The 18,752-nt window shown below is 38.4% G+C and overlaps 1 pseudogene; it reads left to right on the plus strand.

Annotated features, from left to right (window-relative positions):
* Nucleotides 1-10,659: 10,659 nt before the first annotated feature.
* The window catches only part of LOC128215049 (uncharacterized), an 89,269-nt pseudogene continuing 81,176 nt past the window's right edge, over nt 10,660-18,752 (plus strand).

An 18,752-nucleotide genomic window follows, 5' to 3' on the forward strand; every position in this document is an offset into this window, starting at 1 on the left:
ACTGCACAACACACAATTCACATCCAAACACTACACATTCACACACTGCACAACCACACAATCCACGTCTAAACACTGCACATACACACACTGCACAAACACACAATCCACATACACACACTGCACAAACACACAATCCACATCCAAACACTACACATTCACACACTGCACAACCACACAATCCACGTCTAAACACTGCACAAACACACACACTGCACAAACACATAATCCACATCCAAACACTGCACATACACACACTGCACAAACACACAATCCACATACACACACTGCACAAACACACAATCCACATACACATACTGCACAAACACACAATCCACATAAACACACTGCACAAACACACAATCCACATAAATACCCTGCACAAACACACAATCCACATACACACACTGCACAAACACACAATCCACATCCAAACACTACACATTTACACACTGCACAACCACACAATCCACGTCTTAACACTGCACATACACACACTGCACAAACACACAATCCACATACACACACTGCACAAACACACAATCCACATCCAAACACTACACATTCACACACTGCACAATCACACAATCCACGTCCAAACACTGCACAAACACACACTGCACAAACACATAATCCACATCCAAACACTGCACATACACACACTGCACAAACACACAATCCACATACACACACTGCACAAACACACAATCCACATACACATACTGCACAAACACACAATCCACATAAACACACTGCACAAACACACAATCCAAATACACACATTGCACAAACACACAATACACATCCAAACACTACACATACACACACTGCACAAACACACGATCCACATCCATACACTCCACATACACACACTGCACTAACACACACTCCACTTCCATACACTCCGCATACACACACTGCACAAACACACATCCAAATCCATACACTCCACATACACACATTGTACTAACACACGATCCACATCCATACACTCCACATACACACACTGCACAAACACAAACTCCACATCCAAACACTCCACATACACACACTGCACATACACACAATCCACATCCAAACACTACACATACACACACTGCACAAACACACGATCCACATCCATACACTCCACATACACACACTGCACAAACACACACTGCACTAACACACACTCCACATCGATACATTCCACATACACACACTTCTCAAACACACACTCCACATCGATACACTCCACATACACACACTCCACATACACACACTCCACATCCATACATTCCACATACACACACTTCTCAAACACACAATCCACATCCATACACTCCACATACACACACTCCACATACACACAATCCACATCCACACACTCCACATACACACACTCCACATCCATACACTCCACATACACACACTTCTCAAACACACACTCCACATCCATACACTCAACAAACACACACTTCTCAAACACACACTCCACATCCATACAATCCACATACACACACTCCACATACACACACTCCACATCCATACACTCCACATACACACACTTCTCAAACACACACTCCACATCGATACACTCCACATACACACACTCCACATACACACACTCCACATCGATACACTCCACATACACACACTGTACTAACACACAATCCACATCCAAACACTCCACATACACACACTGCACTAACACACAATCCACATCTAAACACTCCACATACACACACTGCACAAACACACAATCCACATCCAAACACTCCACATACACACACTGCACAAACACACAATCCACATACACACACTCCACATACAAACAATCCACATACAAACACTCCACATACAAACAATCCACATACACACACTCCACATACAAACAATCCACATACACACACTCCACATACAAACAATCCACATACAAACACTCCACATACACACACTCCACATACAAACACTCCACATACACACACTCCACATACAAACAATCCACATCCATACACTCCACATACACACACTCCACATACACACAATCCACATACACACACTCCACATACACACACTCCACATACAAACACTACACATACACACACTGCACAAACACACACTCCACATACACACACTCCACATACACACACTCCACATACACACACTCCACATCCATACACTCCACATACACACACTCCACATACACACACTCCACATCCATACACTCCACATACACACAATCCACATACACACACTCCACATACACACACTCCACATACACACACTCCACATACACACACTCCACATACATACACTCCACATACACACACTCCACATCCATACACTCCACATACACACAATCCACATACACACACTCCACATACACACACTCCACATACACACACTCCACATACACACACTCCACATACACACACTCCACATACACACACTCCACATACATACACTCCACATACACACACTCCACATCCATACACTCCACATACACACACTCCACATACACACACTCCACATCCATACACTCCACATACACACACTCCACATACACACACTCCACATACACACACTCCACATACACACACTCCACATCCATACACTCCACATACACACACTCCACATACACACACTCCACATACACACACTCCACATACACACACTCCACATACACACACTCCACATACACACACTCCACATACACACACTCCACATACACACACTCCACATACACACACTCCACATACACACACTCCACATACACACACTGCACAAACACACAATCCACATACACACACTCCACATACACACACTCCACATACACACACTCCACATACACACAATCCACATACACACACTCCACATACACACACTCCACATACACACACTCCACATACACACACTCCACATACACACACTCCACATACACACACTCCACATACACACACTCCACATACACACACTGCACATACACACACTCCACATCCATACACCCCACATACACACACCCCACATACACACACTCCACATCCATACACCCCACATACACACACCCCACATACACACACTCCACATCCATACACTCCACATACACACACTGCACTAACACACAATCCACATCCATACACTCCACATACAAACACTCCACATACACACACTCCACATACACACACTCCACATACACACACTCCACATACACACAATCCACAAACAAACACTCCACATACACACACTGTACTAACACACACTCCACATCCATACACTCCACATACACACACTGCACAAACACACACTCCACATACACACACTCCACATACACACACTCCACATACACACACTCCACATCCACACACTGCACAAACACACACTCCACATACACACACTCCACATACACACACTGCACAAACACACACTCCACATACACACACTCCACATACACACACTCCACATACACACACTGCACAAACACACACTCCACATACACACACTCCACATACACACACTCCACATACACACACTCCACATACACACACTCCACATACACACACTCCACATACACACACTCCACATACACACACTCCACATACACACACTGCACAAACACACACTCCACATACACACACTCCACATACATACACTCCACATACACACACTCCACATCCATACACTCCACATACACACAATCCACATACACACACTCCACATACACACACTCCACATCCATACACCCCACATACACACACCCCACATACACACACTCCACATCCATACACTCCACATACACACACTGCACTAACACACAATCCACATCCATACACTCCACATACAAACACTCCACATACACACACTCCACATACACACACTCCACATACACACACTCCACATACACACACTCCACATACACACAATCCACAAACAAACACTCCACATACACACACTGTACTAACACACACTCCACATCCATACACTCCACATACACACACTGCACAAACACACAATCCACATACAAACACTCCACATACACACACTCCACATACACACACTCCACATCCAAACACTCCACATACACACACTGCACAAACACACAATCCACATCCAAACACTCCACATACACACACTGCACAAACACACAATCCACATCCAAACACTCCACATACACACACTGCACAAACACCCGCCTTACACATCTTCCACATCCACACAATACACATACACACTCCACTTCGACACAATTCACATATGCTCAATTCACATCTTTATTTATACACAATATACTGATGTATATATATTTACACATGACATAGAATCAAAGCATGTAAAGGTTATACCATGCTAGACCGTTGGCTACTTTCCATCATAAAAAAACAACAACATAACTTGTTCATGATGACTTTTTAATGTTTGTTCCTCAAATGGAACTTTTATCCCAAATAAGCTGTTTGGTGTCGTGAAACACTAGAAATCAGCGTTATTTCGCATGCGATTCGGTCAATTCACGATGGAATATAAAGGATAAATATTTAGTGGTCTATAACCACTAATGTCTGACTTGACGAAAAACGAAGGTATACCCAATTGTTAAAACAGTTGTGCGTCCAAACCACAAGTATGAGTTTTATAAATCTTGCAGAGAAAGTGGTTATTAAGTTTGGCAGCAAATATCCGATTCGGGGAGGTCGACTTAAGCATAGTAAATCACCAGACCAGGTGGTCGTTTATACTCGTAAGTTAGCCTAATTCGCAGGTACTTGATAGCTGTCAAAATTGTGCTTGCATATACGAAATGATGGCGCTGCTTTTGATCATGTGTCATCCTATTGCATACCAGGTATGCATCAGAAAAACACAATACGGTTGTTGTTGTTTAAGTATGACATTTCAATAGACCACAACTGAACATATTTACGAATATAATAACTTCTAGACACAATATTCATCTGATAAAAGCGCTGTTGTAGAAGAACTTCTTGTTGGCGCCATTTTGATCGTTAGGGATAAACTTGTACCCGAGTGGAAACGGTGACGCAGGTACGTCAGAGATGTCAACATTGAACTTAAACGTTTAAAGGATTATTTTGTTTTATGTACAAAAAATGCAAATTAAGGTATGCATTAACAAATGCAATAATTTCTTTTCGGTCCAACCCTCGAGCACACTGCGTGGCCGGCTTCTATACGGACCGGAAACACATGGCATTTTATATTATTATACTTTTAGACCCATAGGCGGAAGGGTCGTGAACAACAACAACAATAACGTCGGTAACAGAAACAACATAAGCACACATTTTGCCGAAACGTAAAAAGTGTTCAGTTGTATACTTCGAATAAGACTCAAAAAGAGAAAGCCATTACATTAGATGCACGTGGTTGAAAGGTTTATCGTGACCAAGGAATATGGTATATTATAGTGATAGAACACTTAATTACAGTTTGAATCGGCGAGTATGACTCTTAAATATATACATACAAATAGTATGTACATTGGTAAACAGGTTTTATTATCATAAATAACTACATTAATTAAAAAAAACCCACATACATGTGAAGACCTACAACAGGGGCAATGCAAGGTTTGCTTGGAACAGTACGGAAGACAAATCGTGTTGCTACAGAGGCAGCGGCTAACAAGCTGTTGTCGATACTGACATGGGATGTTCAATAACCACGCAGCAGTTCAATAACAATGATATCAAGCAGAGTTGTAAATTTCTACAAAAGCTTCTACTCCATGGTTTTAAACTATACTTTTGATAATTTCGTATGCGTTTTTTTGTGCGATGTTGGTATAATTTCAAGCCATATAGTTAGCATAGTTAGGAGCAAATTGTTAACATGAAAGAATATAACAATTTGTTTCAAAAAAGTGTATAACAGCTTTTTGTCCATTAACCAGTCATTCTTAATGTCATAAGAGGAGCATTTAGAGGAGTGATTTTGGGATGCAGTGAACCCTAAATTAGCCCAATAAAGCTGACGTTGCACAATTTCGGGGGTCAGAAGGCGTGAAAGTGACTCTCAGGGCTGTTGAACTCAGCGGGATTGTAATGAGAACGAACAAATACGTTTAAATGGCAAATTGGATCAAATAAAGACATTTCCCTCGGTTATTATTGTCGTATTGTGCTGAAGTGTACATCGCGGCTTTCTTATCTTTTGACACACCGTAGAAAACGCGATTGTGGTCCGATTAGCCCAACCCTTTCAATGGAGTACAAACATCTCATTTTTTGGGATAATATAACACCCTTTTCGCTACTCTGTCATGAACTTATTAACACCCTACAATGTGTGCTTTGTAATTATTGATGTTACGCAGGGATTTACAGACACTTTGAAAACTAATATGGGTTTAAAATAGGTAAATATACTGTATATAAAAGATCTATTATGATTAACCAATACACCTAAATAAAAGAAATATTTAACGTCGCAAAGAAATGAAAATATCAAAAGAAATCGGCACCTTTTTGTAAACGAGGTATCTGAATTAGCACTAATGTATTACTTGGAATGATAATGAAATTACAGAAAAGTCAACCCAGAACGACAAACAAGTTTTCACTATTTGTAAAGATTTATTTGAACAGCGTTTAGTGTTTGATTTGTTCTACCATTTGAAAGAATAACAATTCAGAAAGTGGTTTGTTTGAAGGATATAATTAAAGTCGCTCGTCCAAACAACCCTGGCCCAAGGCGGATGTTGGCTCATGTCAGGTGTTGAGCCAAGATTATTGTTTGTCTGCCGCTTTCGTCTACTGGAAGGAAATGCTTCCATTTATTATATTTCCAAACTGTACAAGTCTTGAAAGCAAGTTTGACTTTGATGTATTTATGTGTCTGTTCTTGGACAAAATAATACATTCGTTCTTTGGACTCTTCATAGGCATTCAATTTCGAGCTGTATTCAGTTCCTCTTTTGGGTAAACTACGTGTACACTTATGCATACATTTGATGTTTTCAGGAAAAAAACAGCCCGAGTTGATGGGGCAGCCCGAGGTGACGGGGCAGTCCGAACGAAGCCTTGTTTTATATATAAAATGATAAAATATATACCATCATGTTCAGTGGATGCTATTATTTATTGACCGTTGACACTCGGATTCCATTCAAATTTCTATATCACGGCACACATTCGGCCCAATGATGTCACAAAAACATTTTATCAACTTTCTATAGCGAAATATGAATTATTGCATATCACACAAGAGTTTCATGTCGTGCGGCCAGTGTACGCATGGAAAGGTAGCAACAACACGTGTGTTCCTCACGCATATATATAGGTGTTTTTCCTACACTGTAACACCATTTCATTGGCCATGTTTTAGGCCTTTGAAGTAATGTTTCTTCACGATTGGATTTATTAGAACAAAATAATCTATTCAATCACTTAGGCATTTTTAAGATTTTAAGGATCTTAATTATTGAAGTTTTTTTATAGACAGCCCCATTGCACTCTTAACCGTCAAATGTTTGAATTCAAAATCGAAATGGGAAACAAACTTGCAAGAAACATGGACATGGTCGCTGCTAATGAAAAACAAGTTGCAATGCAAGGGTTATCACAGTGAGTGTGTAAGTTAATTTATACTCGCATTCGGGCCATACCCATTCGGTGGGTGCTCCGATAAGAGTGTTAGTTATTTTAGGTTTTTGGAGCATAGTGCACAGACATAATGTAACCCTGGTTAGAGCTACCCTTGTTTTTTAACGTGCACCAATGTATAGCACTGTCACACGGGACCGCCGTTTAACGTCCCTCCCGGAAAACGATTAGTATTTTTAGTGGTGCGGCGGGGTATCAGACCTGCGACCACTGTATTGGCAGTAAGTGTTCTACCACTAGACCAAGGATCCGCCACTAAATGCCATCACATTAATCTCAACATGTTTTTATATTACGCGCTACTGCATTGTTTGGGCATGATGACCTTGATCTGTCACTGACCCTTTAAAAACATAATTAGTTTTATTTTTCATGATTAAGGCTTCATTTTGTAAAATCACAATGAGCTGTTGTAGCTCTGAAGTTACAATCATGTCTTTGTATATCGAGTCATTTTCCCTTTTAAGCAAATGTTACATTAATATCAAATGGTCTATTAGCAGTCCGAGTTTATATCATTACATTTCAAAAAGACGGAATTTATTTGTATTAACGTCATCAGCGTTGCTGACGTCAACGGCGTTGCAATGTCAATGACATGACATATGCTCGTTCAGGCACGGCCAGAATCACTTATAATGAAGTTATACTTTACATGCAGTTGCCATATAGCCCCACTGAAAAGGTGTTACATAAGTGTTTGTCCGTATGACAATGAACTTGCAATGCTTTTAAAGTCAAATAAATATTCTGCTTTGTATTAGAATACTATTTATATGATAAATGTACAACAAAGGCAAGAACATACGGAACATACAGTTGGTAGCTTTCAGCATCAAGATCATATGATTATAACATACAAAGGCCATAACATTTACATCAAACATAGATACTGTTAAATCATATCTTACACTGAAAGTATATATTTTAAAGATATAATACCAACATGTAAATATTCAAAAAGTAATTTACCTTTGATCAACAATGTTTCATAAATATATGTATATAACTTCCAAGACTTACTTGCAGTGGAAAATAATGAGTTTTCAGTCCACTTCTAAAAGTTCCAATATAATGTCTTATCATCTTTTACAAAGCATATCTAAGCGTTTATCTAAGAAGTAATCGTCGTGTTCAAAATTCGATTGAACTTTTATGGAAACTAATTGTAATTTCAAGGGATAGCTTCTTCTATTGTTAAGCATTATACCATAATCTACATTTGATCCATATGACTTTTTTCAATAGCTTTTGATCAAGTGTAACCCCATATTTCACATACATGATTAAAATGCATTGAATAACTATGCCAGTTTAGTTTAGTCTGATTTCATTTCAAATATGTATTGCAATAGTATTACAATCTGAGAAGTTATATAACTAAGTCTTATGATCATTAAAACCCACGCATATACCGATAGTGTACAATAAGTCACAAAAGTTGCCTTTAGGGCTATTTGACTGCCTTCGGAGGACTTCTTGTCGTAAACGCTGCAACCAATAAAATGTGGAAGGGCCGGGACTGGCATTGCCTGTTGACTCTTTTTGTGCCTTTAATGTGTAACGTTTAACTTTAATTTAAGACGTGATTAATCGATGTCTCAACAGCGCTGATGAGACTGCTAAGGTTTAAACCCCTAAATATTTGGGGTTAGGTTATAATGCAGCCAAAAAAGCGGACTGACGACTGATAGGAATGCTTCATCTAGATGAAGGACGAATATGTCTCATGCAAGCTCACAATATATAAGTCGGTAGATACACTGGGAAGGAGCGAACACTGTTATTTATATGTGCTGTCTGTACTAATTAGGCTTTGTAATTAAAATACACAATTATCTGTCCGAATGAGAAGTGTGCGGCTTACGCTTTATAGTCACGTGTGTTTATGAATAATAATTGTCATTTTATACGGGGGGAGATCAAAGAAAATATGTAGCCGAGAAAACGCTGACAGTAATTCTGGTAAAGGAAGTCAGATCAGAGGAATGTTATGTACATATTTAATCATATTTAATATTGATGTACATCTTAATATAACTTACATTCTTCGCTGAAAACTGATGTAAAATGAGTTTGTGTCGTACATGGACATAATGAACTATTAACATGTACATGGGTTGTCCATTTAGGGATTCTATACTCACTAAATAAAAGAGCTACTCGGTTATGTACAACAATGATACCAAATAACGTATGCCATTACTCCAACATGCACCTAAAGATCTTTGAACTGTTAAATAGTCATTGAAGGCAACTATCTATAATGTATGGTTCTATTTCAACAGTATTATTGGCTTCGAAATCCACTTGTTCAATTGTTCTCACATAATTGTGTTTGACGTTTGCAGCTTTAGTCAATTTCTATAATTCGTCAGAAACACCTTTTATTTAATTACCTGGTAATGTTCTACCAAGGTTTTATACTTTTTTGATAGTTCACAATGTAAAACTTCACAGTCTTTGAGAACAATCATCGACGTATAAAATCAACAGACACCGAGGCGGTGTGTTTACTTCGATTCTATGCTGTACCCATAAATTTGTTTTGACCGATGCCAGACATAATATTTTGACTAGGACAGGCTGGTTTTAAAGCAATATGAAACGGGACGCTCACCTAGTGAGATCCTCAATCGCCTGGTATGGAAGTTCGTGATGCTATTGGAATTCCAGAGAAAATCCGATACAGCAGACGAACAATCCATGTCGCTAGGGCAACGAGTCACGTGATGCATTGTCATAATTAATTTATGAAAATTTCATGAAACTGCGAGCACGTGGTTCGGTATATTGGTTGATACTTATTGGTATTAAGTGAAAGCAAGAATTTCTCGTGTTTGTTTCGGACTGTACATAGAATCTCGCGCGCGTGTGACGTAGCAAGATGGCGGACGATAGAGTATATTCCATATATTGCCAATATCGATTGGCGGGCGGTTCCAAGCATCATCACACTGTGTTACCCATTTCGTAGATTACAAGAATCAGTTTATTTCGAATGTCTGTGAGATAGCGTAGTGTTTTAGCAAGTATTGCATTTTTATTAGATTGTGTATGCAATGGATACTTTAAGAATCGATTCGTGATATCCTCTAGTGTCCAGTTATTGCTCAAAGGCGGATAAAAGATCTCGCTAGTTTCTGCTTTTATCCACCGAACCATCGGATACTATATCAATTGAATTGGAAATTAACGCCGGTAATATATATCCAATCTGATTGCTTATTATTTTGTGCTGGATCGATTTAGTTAATGACGATGATTTGTGCTAGGACATCGATTCGAAAAGATTTTATATCTGGCGGTGCCAGTAGTGCATCAGTCTGTTCCGGATGTCAGATTGTGTAGCATTGAGGTATGGATATAAACGCCGAGCTTCTCACTTGGATTAAACTATGATGTTAAGAATCTCTTTTCAACAATGAACACAAAATAATGATACACATTGGCGGGGTCATTTTACTTGATATGACTTTCATATTTTTTAATGATAATGGTAGGATTCTACGACAAAGTGCACCATCGCTGCCCCTAGCGGAAGCGGAAGTGGTATTACGATCATGGGGAAGAAGATACAGGGTATAGGTCGTTATGTGATGGACGGCCATGTCCTGGGCAAGGGGAACTTTGCCCGGGTGGAGCTAGCCACTCACGGCGTCACGGGATGCAAGGTAACAGCCCGCGGCGAACCTCGGGGCACAAATCGCAATCCCCGGGGGACGACAGCGGATATACCTGAACGCTGGGCCCCCATGTTGTGACGTTGTTGTACTGTATTTATAGCACGCAGTGGTGTATATATTGTATCATTTGCTAATATTGTATCAAATATTTTTATATTTATAGTGTGCCACTCTTCTGCCAGTCGGTTAAAAGAAACCATTTGCTGTTTTGCTGGAGCACATTGTGTATACATGTTGTGTTTTTTTTTTAATTTTTATTTCGGATTTGCATATTCGTATTTATATTGTGTTTGGTTTTCTTGATTGTTATACTCCTTTAATGCCCCTTGCTTAATGCTAATTCGGAGAGAGTTACATCATAATATATAATGATTAACGTGATGTTCCTGACGTGTTTACTTACCTGTCCGTTTATAACGAAGACATGCGAATGAAACGCAAATTAAATTTGGTATTGTACCACTTTATTGACTGTGCTTTTGTTTTAACTGCGCTTAATTTGTCATTACTAAATAGTTTAAAGAGCATTCATGCAATGCAGTGTCACAATATTGCCAAATACTTATCAATTAATGTCATAATTAAAAACAACAACATTGCCAAGAACTATCTTTCATTTCAAAGTCTCTGTTTTAACGTAGAGATCGTATATCATTCGGTGTTGCACTAAAGAAGGCCTCTCCTTAACCTACTGTGAACATAAACCTCTATATTGTCCGCTGAAATATATAATAGACTTAATTAGTTTCCAAAAAAACCTCGCCTTTTTACAGAAACAATTGGCCAAACTCATAATTTACCAATAATGAATTATATAATTTTTTTTATCTTAACCAGGAAACCACATGTACCTACATGTATATTCAAATATTGATGAGAATATTGCTTTTTTTTCAAAAGGACATTTCCGACTGCTTATTCCCGACTGTTTATTTCCCAAGCAATGAAAAGTTTATTTTTATCTAAACATTTTAAATAATTTAACCAGTGACATCTAATATATTATTGATGCTACGATGTGATATCAAACTAGCACGACAACATACACGTGATTTTAATGTCAAAAACATAAATGTATACAGTTTCGAATAGTTGGCCTGATGAAATGTCGAACTCTCATTTCTTCAATGAGTCTTTATTTTTTGCTGTCTTAAATCATAATACATGACAAGGTCGGACTACTTGTTCCCTTCACCGGTCTACTTTACGGGCTGTGTACGACTGTTTACCGCCTCTAAATGCTCCTTGCATAATTTTCTGCTGATTCAAGTCAACAATTATCTTTCATTTGACTTGATGACATTTCAATTTTACTTCATTAGTGTTTTAATTATTATTTAAATAAATTCATTTGAGTAATTAAGGGGCAGATATGCATTTTTTCTGCAATGAACCCATCGAATGAAATATGAATTAATATCTACAAAACTATATAAGTCGATGTTTTCCTACCTCTGCTAAACTTTAGTTTGGCGCGCCCGGTGAAGGCACTGTTCGCATAACATACCCAAGTATGTAACCTATTTTCAAATAAAATGTGTATGTTTGTGTTCCTTCAGAAAAAACAATGGCGTTTGGGCTTGATCACAGTTGATGTTTTGTCTTTTGGGCTTGATCACAGTTGATGTTTTGTCTTTTGGGCTTGATCACAGTTGATGTTTTGTCTTTTGGGCTTGATCACATTTGATGTTTTGTCTTTTGGGCTTGTTCAGGTAGTTTCCATGGCATGATGCTAATTACACAAGCCCATCCTATATTTCTACTAACATCTTCAAATAAAAAGGGGGTTTAGAGAACCGGGATTTTGTACCGATCCGACCTATATCAGGGTAAATATCTACTGTAGCAAATTTTAGATACAAAATAGTCAAATATTAAAACGTCTACTAAAAAATGCAATAATTTTGGGAAAAAACACACTACGGCAATACAAGTATAGGGTCGGGAAGAAATACATAGGGTCGGCCTGGTTGGCGGAAACAAACAGTTTTATCTACGCCTTACCATAAACCATTTCTCGTAATCACTAGAACATTCCGTTTGCAATAAAAGTACGCTGCAAAAAGTGCTTTTATTATATTGGCGAAGGAATTAAAAGAAAGAACACTTGAATGAGAGATCTTGAAATCTTTTGCGTGAAAGTTAATGTGGATCTGGTCTTGAAGGTAACGCTTAATACTGATATGGGAACAAATCAAAGTGTCGCTCCTTGGTCTCATATGGCTGCAGGTGCCACTGTCGATTCATTTCATTTGTTTTTATATTTATTGATCATTAAATCTTGAAATACTGATATTGCAGACCACTGAGACAATTAAATTAAAAAACAACAACAACATGTTTGGCACATCGGTTCAAAGGCAACCTACTATTTTCGAGTAATACAATATTTTGTGCAAAATATGTTTTAAAATATTTACTAAACTATTTAAACATAAATGAGAAACATTTATAGGAACAAGGCTGCTAAATCCCAAAAATGTGAACCATTTGCCATATACAAACCGTCTTTGAATGGGAATTTACAAAAAAAATTCATTATACATTTCTTTACTTTAAAAAACTAAACATAAATCATGTGATATATCAATAGAAGATATCAATTAGTGTATCAATTAACAATTATTCCTACCGGAGTAGTAATTAAAACAATAGGAATTTCAGTAAATCACATTAATTTAATTTAATTAATTTTATATTCTGTTTCCTGGCTTATTAATTGTATCATCTTTCCGGAGAGAATCTATCAACAGCCTACATGCACGCTACAAATCTTTGTAAAACAGCTTCATCTTGCCAAGCTGGTAGCATATAAGACGAACGCAGTTGGCTCATATATAACTGAAAGCATTAGAAAGTATAATTGCTTGTTTTTTTAAATCTCAAACTGTCATTTCTGTTGCCAGAGTATATATGAAATGTCGGCAAACTAACAAACTGCATCACTGCATGTCGCCAAGAGGATTCTGTTCTGTTTTGTCAGCAGACGTGCAATGTCGCCAAAAGGATTCTGTTAGTTTTTGTCAGCAGACGTGCATGTCGCCAAAAGGATTCAGTTCTGTTTTGTCAGCAGACATGCATTTCGTCAAGAGGATTCAGTTCTGTTTTGTCAGCAGACATGCATGTCGCTAAGATAATTCTGTTCTGTTCTGTCAGCAGACATGCATGTCGCCAAAAGGATTCTGTTCTGTTTTGTCAGCAGACGTGCATGTCGCCAAAAGGATTCAGTTCTGTTTTGTCAGCAGACATGCATGTCGCTAAGATAATTCTGTTCTGTTCTGTCAGTAGACATGCATGTCGCCAAGAGGATTCAGTTCTGTTTTGTCAGCAGACATGCATGTCGCTAAGATAATTCTGTTCTGTTTTGTCAGCAGACATGTATATCGCCAAGAGGATTCTGTTCTGTTTTGTCATCAGACATGCATGTCGCCAAGAGGATTCTGTTCTGTTTTGTCAGCAGACATGTATGTCGCCAAGAGGATTCTGTTCTGTTTTGTCATCAGACATGCATGTCGCAAAGAGGATTCAGTTCTGATTTGTCAGCAGAGATGCATGTCGCCAAGAGGATTCTGTTCTGTTTTGTCAGCAGACATGCATGTCGCTAAGATAATTATGTTCTGTTCTGTCAGCAGACATGCATGTCGCCAAGAGGATTCTGTTCTGTTTTGTCAGCAGACTTACAATTTGCGAAGAAGATTCTGTTTTGTTTTGGTAGTAGAGTTGTATGTCACCGAGAGGATTCTGTTAATAATTATAATGTAGTGGATGTGTATGCAAATACTACTACGGTTGTTGTCTTATATACGATCATTAGGATCTGGCATGGCTCTATAAGCAGCGCAAACGATGTATGTTCCTTGTATTTCCTCTTGGTTCTCGGTTGTTACTTCGTGTTTTTCTGAGACGATTAAGACTGGTTTTGACTGTTTAGATACGCTATATGTTAAATACTTAATCGCAGAGACCCTCATTTTAATTCCACCTTATTTTTCTTTCATAATAATTATTAAGTACGCCACATTTTGACTATTTCTTTTAAACTCACCGCGATCTGCCAGCAAATGTGTTCTTGCTAATGTCCTTGGAATAACAATGGTAGAAGTGTTGACCATAACACCACTGTTATTGCATTTGGTAAGTTACGTGCGTCTTAAAGTATTTGTCCTTTCCTGATCATGAAGGCATTTGGTGAACCTTGTTGATTCAGGTGGGGACTACATACATGCTACTGGTCAACATAGTTGATCCAGCCTGTGTCTATATACATGTTACCGGTCAACATAGTTGATCCAGCTTGTGACCATACACATGTTACCGGTCAACCTAGTTGATCCAGCTTGTGACCATACACATGTTACCGGTCAACCTAGTTGATCCAGCTTGTGACCATACACATGTTACCCGTCAACCTAGTTAATATAGCTTGAAACTATATACCTGCTACTGGTCAACCTAGTGGATCCAGCTTGGAACTGTATACGTGTTACTGGGCAACCTAGTTGATCCAGCATCGAACTACAGCTATGTTAACGGTAAAATTAATTCATATACATGTAGCTTGAAATCGCAGACGTGATACAGGTCAATTGTCTTGGTTCTGTTTGGAACTAAAGACAGTTACCGCTCAACCTTTTTGATCCAGCTAGAAAGTACAGATATGTTACCGGCCAACATAGTTGATCCAGCTTGAAAGTACAGACTTGTTACCGATCAACATAGTTGATCCAGCTTGAAAGTACAGACTTGTTACCGATCAACATAGTTGATCCAGCTTGAAAGTACAGATATGTTACCGATCAACATAGTTGATTCAGCTTGAAAGTACAGATATGTTACCGATCAACATAGTTGATCCAGCTTGAAAGTACAGATATGTTACCGATCAACATAGTTGATCCAGCTTGAAAGTACAGACTTGTTACCGATCAACATAGTTGATCCAGCTTGAAAGTACAGATATGTTACCGATCAACATAGTTGATTCAACTTGAAAGTACAGATATGTTACCGATCAACATAGTTGATCCCGCTTGAAAGTACAGATATGTTACCGATCAACATAGTTGATTCAACTTGAAAGTACAGATATGTTACCGATCAACATAGTTGATTCAACTTGAAAGAACAGATATGTTACCGATCAACATAGTTGATCCAACTTGAAAGTACAGACATGTACAGGTCAACATAGTTGATCCAGTTTGAAAGTACAGCCATGTCGTATGTCAGCATAGTTGATCTAGCTTGAATCAACGGCCATGTCGCATGTCAACATAGTTGATCCAGCTTCAACCTACTGTCATGTTACAGGTCAACATAGTTAATCCAGCTCGAAAGTACAGATATGTTACCGATCAACATAGTTGATTCAACTTGAAACTTCAGCCATGTTACCCTGTCAACATATTTGATCCAGCTGGAAAGTACAGCCAGGTTACAGTTTAACATAGTTGATCCAGCTTAAAAGTACAGACATGTAACCGTTCAACATAGTTGATCCAGCTTGAAAGTATATACATGTTACCGGACAACATAGATCATCCAGCTTGCAACTACAGCCATGGGTCTATTGTTTTAAATTGTTTAGTAATTCGATGCGACGTATGATCACGTCTTCTGCCAGCGTCCTTCTATCTGGATATTGCATACCTGTAAACAGTGGCAATGGTATTGTTTACGAACGGTGTTAAAAGGATGAGCAGTTCGATGCTCTGATATTCATCGACAATCATGGTACTGCAGCAGCTCTGGCGTGTACATACTTTCCGTGTTCTACCATCCCTGCCATTGGAACTTACACTTGTCAATGGCATCACCGAAGTTACCTTTAAGCACCGTTCCTGCCTCAGGTGTGAATATATTTATCATTGCCAGTCAGTCTAGATCAATAGCGACTCGATTTGATCAAGAGTTAATTTGAAACATTAATGATATTGATTAGGAAGAGGAAGAGGCATCCCATGCACGCACGTTTTTTTTGCAAACGAGGGAAAAATGACTTCCTTCGGCCTTGCACATGTATGCTTCATTGAACTATAGTGTTAGCTGGGAGACATTTTGATCGTTCATGGCCCTATAAAAATAATTGTTAACGAGCCTTTAAGGAACGTTTTAACCCAATTTACCTTTAAAATTCATAGACGAAGAAACACACAGGCACAATGGAATCAGACATTATGTGGATTAAACATGGTACATTTAAAGTTTTATGCATATTATCACCACACAAAAGTTTTTAGATACATATAGTAATTTGTTTTGTAACCACATTTTGAAGTAAATGTAGCGTGACGTTTTTAATGTTATTTTCGTCGTTAATTACATTTCCTGAAAGTTCCAAGATCAATGTAGAGTTGATTGATTCGGCGAGTATAGATATCGTGGGATTGGCTGCAGAGCAAACATCCTCGTGTCTTCTCCCTGCTCAATCTACCACGACATTGCCTTATCGCATGGCAAAAAGACTTTTTCGGGGGCTTGATGGTGTTATATTCTAAAGGTCTTGGGAATGTTGCTATTCCTAGGGGGTCAGCAGTTTATTTTTGCAATGAAAGTGATATTTGATATAAGTATGTGTTTCCGGTGCGGATGAAAAAACTCTAACTCGATGGCACATGGTAAACCGGTAACGAAGATTGCCCAAAGGTCGGAATTTACAAGCTGTTCCGAACAAAATATTGATTCGTTTTCTTTCATTCCTTTGACTTTCAAATAATGTAAAGTTTGACGCTAGAAACACGTTTTTTTACACATTTCACCGAAAAGCGACTTGTTGTTGACGCGCAATAAATAATTTAGGTTGAATTCAAAAAGTTCCTAAATCATCGCATTAGTTTTTAAAGACTTTGAATTCCTTTGTAATGCATTTTATTTTGTAAATGGATAAAAAAAAAATCCTTTTTTTTTTCCAAATGTCATTATTAAAATTGCATTACATTGTAACAGTATATTAGAATATCTTCAACTTGGGCATTGTTGCCCTTGTCTTATAAGACACGCGTATGTAGGGATACATGTTAACACTTTTCAATGGACCTGGGTCTATAGATACATTTTTAGATTGTAAGGAAAGAAAATACTTTCTTTCAATTTTCCGTAAACTATGCTGCAAATAGATCGGCTTGATGTCCGTGAATAGTGAAAACACCGACATATCTTATGTTTAATAAAGAAATGCTAGCCGAACTAATCTAACGAAAAACAATTGTATTCGCTTCCTTTTTATTTAGACTGGTCGCTGGTCAGATGCAGTGGTTATTTCCCTTTGTGGGAAAGCACTGTGCTTGAAAATCGCTACATATTCTCGCGCTTACAATCGTAAGTTTAAAGATAAGAAACACAGGATACAAGTCTCGGGCTTACCACAATGCTCAGATTACTCAAATAGCCAGACATTTATAAACTCAAATAAGGCGATTACGCGCCTAGATATCGACATAGCGTGTATGGAACGTTTCCCATATTT

The sequence above is a fragment of the Mya arenaria genome, chromosome 13, assembly GCF_026914265.1.
Source record: "Mya arenaria isolate MELC-2E11 chromosome 13, ASM2691426v1".
Taxonomy (NCBI): domain Eukaryota; kingdom Metazoa; phylum Mollusca; class Bivalvia; order Myida; family Myidae; genus Mya; species Mya arenaria.